The sequence below is a fragment of the Mastomys coucha genome, unplaced genomic scaffold (assembly GCF_008632895.1).
Source record: "Mastomys coucha isolate ucsf_1 unplaced genomic scaffold, UCSF_Mcou_1 pScaffold13, whole genome shotgun sequence".
In the NCBI taxonomy this organism is placed as follows: Eukaryota; Metazoa; Chordata; class Mammalia; order Rodentia; family Muridae; genus Mastomys; species Mastomys coucha.
The window spans coordinates 64,357,900-64,364,359 of record NW_022196895.1 but is presented as its reverse complement, the minus strand read 5'-3'; the positions used below and the strand labels follow the sequence as shown (position 1 = coordinate 64,364,359).

General features: G+C 39.9%; 1 protein-coding gene across 2 annotated transcripts in view; it reads left to right on the top strand.

Annotated features, from left to right (window-relative positions):
• The first annotated feature begins 5,169 nt into the window (after positions 1-5,169).
• Mc2r (melanocortin 2 receptor) overlaps positions 5,170-6,460 on the top strand; it is a 6,755-nt gene continuing 5,464 nt past the window's right edge. For both annotated transcript variants that reach the window (XM_031366333.1, XM_031366334.1), the window contains exon 1: positions 5,170-5,237. The gene's annotated coding sequence lies outside the window, so the exon portion shown is untranslated. The remainder of the gene's footprint in view (positions 5,238-6,460) is intronic.

Sequence of the window (6,460 nt, the reverse complement as noted above, 5' to 3'; positions counted from 1 at the left end):
AAGGGCTTGTACCTCTTTACCTGTATTCTCCTGTATTTCTTTAAGGGAGTAATTCATGTCCTTCTTAACTTGCTCTATCAGCATTGTGAGATATGATTTTAGATTCAATTCTTGCTTTTCCAGTGTTTTGAGATATACAGGACTTGCTGCAGTGGGAGGACTAGGTTCTGATGAAGCCAAGGAGTCTTGGTTTCTATTGGTAGGATTCTTGTGTTTGCCTTTCGCCATCTCTTGATTTTTGGTGTTAGATGTTCTTAGTGTCTCTGACTAGAGCTTGTCCTGTCCCTGCTGCCCTGCAAGTCCCCTGCGACTCGTGGGGCCTCTGTCTCCCGGCTTGCTGGTCTTAGAAACTCACTGGAGAGAAAATGGTGGCTCTCAGCCCAGTCTCTGGGTTAAGGCGCTCCCTGGAGGTAGGCCCTCCACTTGCAGGGAAGGGGCAGAGAAGGAAGCTGATCCAACTCTGTCACTCAGAAGCTGAGAGGATCCTATCCCTGCTGCCCTGCAGCTCCCCTGGGACTCGTGGGGCCTGTGCCTCCCGGCTGGCTGCTCCAGTCTTAGGAGAAAATGGCGGCTCACACCCGAGTCTCTGGGTTAAGGCCAAGAGACACATTTTTAATATTTGAAACTTGATCAAGATCGTCAATGAAGTTATAATTAGGTTATTTTTTAGGCCAGCCATTCTCAACCTGTAGATCACAACCCATTTGGGGACCAAATGATCCTTTCATAGGAGTCATCTAAGATCATCAGGAAACATCAATATTTACATTACAATTCATAACTGCATCAAAATTACAGTTAAAAACATAACCATATCAAAGTTACAGTTAAGTAGCAACAAAATAACTTTATGGATGGGGGTCACTGCAACATGAGGAACTGTAGTTAAGGGTCTCATTGGTAGGAAGGTTGAGGACCACTGTTGTAAACACTGGATTACTTTAGAATTTATACAAAGAAAGCATAGCACCTAGAATAGCTTACATAACACTAAAAAGAAAAAATGTAGTCAGAAGATTGACAGCATACTACTTTAAGACATGAGAAAGCTACACTCAACCAGACTAGATAGTTCTGAAGAGAGAACAGAAAAAGACCCACAAAGATATAGCCAGATGATTTAAACATAGGTAAAAGAGCAATTTAGTACAGAGAGGTGCTGGGGGGAGATTTTTTTCAACAATTGTTACTGGAACAGCTCAATATTTTAGATGAAGTAGAAATAGATCTAGAAATAAAAATTTTAAAAGAGAGAGGGGAGAGAGAGTGAAACAGAGGGAGAGAGAGTAATAAGTACTTAGCTCTCATTCTCTATTTTGCACAGTACAGGATCTCTGCAGAGATATAGCCCTCCCAGAGTCAAGATGGGTCTTCCCATATCAATTAATCTGATGTAGATGATCTTTTACAGGTTATTCTAGACTCTGTCAAGTTGAGAAACCTTAACCACCACAATCCTGTCCTCTCAAGCAGGTCTAACATTCATTGTCCATGAATTGTGCCTGGTGACTTTCTTCTAAAGCCTGCACTTTGGGAAGGGTTAATAGAGGAATAAATTGCTGTGGGAAATATAAAAATACTATTGCATGTAGGTCATGACTGAAGAGGCATGTTGATGGCATGTCCCTTGATATAACACTATGAAAACAATGGTTTACCCATTGTGGTCTTTTTTATCAAACCTTTAACCTCATTCCAATCATTAGAAAAACATTAGACAAAACAAAAAAAAAAAAAAAACCCAAACTTTAGCAAATTCTAAAAAACAGTTAACCAATGCTCCATTAAAATTATCAAGATCATTTTAAAAAGGAAAAGCCTTAGAAATTTTTACAGCAAGTAGGAGCCGAATGATTTTGCCCTTGAGTAAAGTCAAAATATTATACTAGATGAGAGATTCCAAGTCAGAAATTTATAAGCCACCGAGCAAATACAAATTTCATATTTTAAGTTGGTAATAATGTTATTCTATTGGTTCACTAATTGTGATAAGTGGGTCACAGTAATTAAATACATTAATAACCAGAAACTGGGTATGAGAATATATGAGAACTCAGTGACATTCAAAAATTTCCATAAACTCAAAATTTTTCTAAAATAAAATGTTTTTCAGCTGCTTGTTGAGTCTTTCGGAGGGCAGTCATGATAGGTCCTTTTTTGTGAGCTCTCCATAACCTCCATAAGAGAGTCAGGCCTTGGGACCTCCCGTTGAGCTGGATCCCTGCTTTGGGCCTATCACTGGACTTTCTTTTCCTCAGGCTCCTCTCCATTTCCATCCCTGTAATTCTTTCAGACAGGAGCAATTATGGGTCAGAGATGTGACTGTAAGATGGGAACCCCATCCCTCATTTGATGTCCTGTCTTCCTGCTGGTATAGAGGTAGGCTCTATAAGTTCCCTCTCCTTACTGTTGGACATTTTTATCTAAGATCCCTTCCTTTGATTCCCGAGAGTCTCTCACCTCCCAGGTCTCTGGTGCATTCTGGAGGGTCCCCCCAACCTCCTATCTGCTGAGGTTGCCTGTTTCCATTCTTTCTGCTGGCCCTCAGGGCTTCAATCCTTTTCCCTCATCCAATTCCAGATCAGGTTCCCCTTTCCCCGCCACTACCTCTCTCCCTGTCCACTTTCCTTCCCAGGTCCCTCCCTCCCTCCCCACTTGTGGTTGCTTTCTTCTCTCTCCCAAGTGGGACTGAGGCATCTTCACTTGGGCACTTCAGCTTGTTGACCTTTTTGAGTTCTGTGGACTGTATCTTGGGTATTCTGTACTTTTTTTTTTTTTGACTAATATCTTCTTATTAGTGAGTACATACTATACACATCCTTTTGTGTCTGAATTAGTGAGTACCTCACTCAGGATGGTATTTTCTAGTTCCATCTATTTGCCTGCAAAACTCAGGATGTTCTCATTTTTAGATGCAGATATATGCACCCAACCAATGCACAGAAGCTGCTGACCCCTGTTGTTGAATTAGGGAAGGCTGAAAGAAGCTGAAGAGAAGGGCAAACTTGTAGGAGAACCAGCAGTCTCAATTAATCTAGACCCCTGAGATATCTCAAACATTGGACCACCAAACAGACAGCAGGCACCAGCTGATATGAGGCCCCCAACACACATATAGTAGAGGACTTCCGGGTCTGTGTTCATTCAGAAATGATGTACCTAACTCTTAAGAGACTGGAGGCCCCAGGGAGTTTAGAGGTCAGGTGGAGTGAGGGCATCCACGTAGAGACAGGAGAGTGGGAAGGAGGTGTGAGATGTGGAGCAGTCAGAGGGTAGATGGGGGTGGAGTGGGGAATGGAATATGGAGTGTAAAAAATAAATTAATCTATATTTTAAAAAAGAAATATGAAGACAGTAGATGAAGCAGAGACTGAAGGAATGGCTAAGCAATAACCAGCCCAACCAGAGACCCATCCCATGTGCAAGCACCAATCCCTGACACTATTAATGATACTCTTTATGCTTGCAGCCAGGAGTCTAGCATGGCTATCTTCTAAGAGGATTCACTTCGCAGCTTACTCAAACTGACATAGAGTCTCACAGCCAAACAATGGATGAAGCTTGAGGACTCTTATGGAAGTGTTGAGGGAAGGATTGCAGACCCCAAAGGGGATAGGAACTTCACAGGAAAACCAATTGTGTCATCTAACCTGGGCCTTTGATGCTCTCAGAGACTGAACCATGACTTAAAGAGCATGCATAGGCTGGATATAAGCTTCTCCAAACGTATGTAGTATATATGCAGCTTAGTTTTCATGTGGGTCCCAAACAACTAGAATGAGGGCTATCCAAAAAGTTGTTGCCAGTCTTTGGGCTGCCTTCTAGCTAGCCTGCCTTTTCTGACCTCCATGGGAAAAAAAAATGTGCCCAGCTTCAAGAGACTTGATGTGCCAGGGTGTTGGGATACCCATGGGGGGCCTCAACACTCTCAGAGATGAAAGGGAGGGGTTGAGGGAGGATTGTGAAGGGGGGGACCAGGAGGGTGGGCTGTGATCGGAATGTAAACTGAACAAATAAAAATAAATTGATTAATTTAAAAAATGTTTTAAAATAACTACTAATTCTGGCAATCAACACTAACTACCACTAAGTTTTTTCAAAACTAATGCTCAAATACAGAGCCTCACAGATCACAGGCAATTGTTCTATAACTAAGCTATGTTCTAGCACACACCATTAAGATCTAATGTATATCTTCTAAATTTTTTTCTGTGATTTTTTTTTTTTTTGCATGAAATAGTTACAGCCTTCTTCACTATCAGGGGTATTAGAACCAGGCTCTCTAATGGATGCCAAAATCCCCAGATGTTCAAGTCCTGAAGTAGATGGCATTTTCAAGAATCTACACACACTTACCTATCTACTTTACATTGCCTCTGGATTGATTCTAATATCTAGTACAATGAAAGAGCTATGTCGGTAATTTTTATACTATGCTGTTTAGGAAATATGGATTAGGAAACACATGTATATGTTTAGTACAGTTGCAATTGTTTTTAATATGTTCAATCCCCAGTGGATATGGAATCTGTAAACACCATGGGTTGAGTGTGTGTGTGTGTGTGTGTGTGTGTGTGTGTCACACACACATACATTCTCTGAATCACTGAACTGGGATTTTAATCATGTCTATCTTATATTTCTGGTAGAATTTATTCAATCCATCATTGATTAGAAATGATTTATGTTTTGGTTTTACATGATTATTATTATAATGATAATTAAAATGAACATTACATACAAACATTTCTGTGTACATCATTGATTGATTCTAGGAACCTGAAGTCGGTGTTAGGTCTTGGCGTATGATGGTCTTGCAGTATCATGATAGACCCATCTCTGTCTAGTTCTGTGCACTTCCTGCTCTACATTTTAGTGATAACAAATCTTCTAATGGAGAGGCTAGACATAATATGTCTTTAAAACCTTTCATACTTCTTAAACATGATGCAGAGCATCTAACTTTCACTTATCAGAATAACGTAGTGATCTTCGTTTGGAATATTTCATAGCTATAATGTTTTTAAATGTACTTCACATGATTCTAGAGCTCACTATATTAACAAGGCTGGCAGTCAATTTGTGATTCTCCTATTTCCAACTCCAAGTGTTCATTAGTAGTGTTGTTTTGAGACAGGACCTCATGAGGCCACACTGGTCTCAGACTCTCTATGTAGCAGAAGATGGTCTTGGACTTCACATCCTCTTACCTCCACCCCCAGCTGCTACAATTACAGGTATGTGTTACCAAGCTCAGTCTAGGTGGAGCTAGGGAACAAAGGAAATTACAACTTTTAAGCATGCTAGGTAAACACTTTCCTAAGTGGTCTACATCCTTAGCCCACTAAAGATGGGTTTATTTCTGGAAACAAGAAGCACTTGTAAAGAATAAGAGCCTTTCAAAGAGGATCATTTTTCACATTTTGTTAATTGTGCAAGTTGCAAATTTAATTCTTATGTTGTTTCTAAAGATAGCTTGTTCTTAATCATTTTCATTCACACATAGCAGTTGTGCATGCACTACATTTTGTGCCCTGCTCAAACTGGGGTAATTAGCATGTATATCAATTTAAATGTTTGTGATTTCTTTGTGGTAAGACTATTCAAAATCTTTTCTTCTGGCTCTTTTGAAATATACTATTGACAATAATAATAGTGATACATAGGCACCTTACCACACAATAAAATCCCTGCATCTAACTGTAACTCATCACTTGACTAAGCTCTCTTCATTCCCTACCCTAAACCACAGCTCTACTACCAACTCTTCTGAAATCAACCTTTTCCGATTCTGAATAAGCGTGAGATCAAATTTATGTATAACATTTTAAATTTCTAGATGTGTTTATGTGTGTATTTCATGAAACATCTACCATCTTGGGTTTCCACGCAGCCTTTTCAAATACCTTTAGTGTTCCTTATCCCATCCCCACATTCCTTCCTCTGTCCTGTGACCCCATTTCCTACTCATTTACCAATTCTTGCTCCATTATTCTCCTGTATCCCTTTAGACCGCTGTATTCTCCTTCTCCTCTCTTGGCACCCTCTCCAGGGTTCATCACTTATCTCCTGGCCTCCATGCTACTCCAAAAGGAACCCATAATATCTGAAGATTCAAAGTTAAAATCCACAAATAAGAGAAAAATCTGCAACTTTATGGCTCTGGATTACCTTAGAAGGATTGTTTCCAGCTCCATTCACCCAGAAATTTCATAATTTTGTTTTTTCTGAATAGCTAAATCATGTTTCGTTGTGTAAGTGTTCTAATTTTGTTTTTAAAAATTCACTCACCTGTTGATCGATGGCTGTTGTGAAGAGAGCAGCAACAAACCTGGATGAGTAGGTGTGTCTGTGGTAGGATTGAGAGTCATTAGAAAAGATGCGCAAGAGTGGTATAGCTGAGCTGTGTGGTAGATACATACATATGTGTGTATGTGTACATATATATATATATATATAT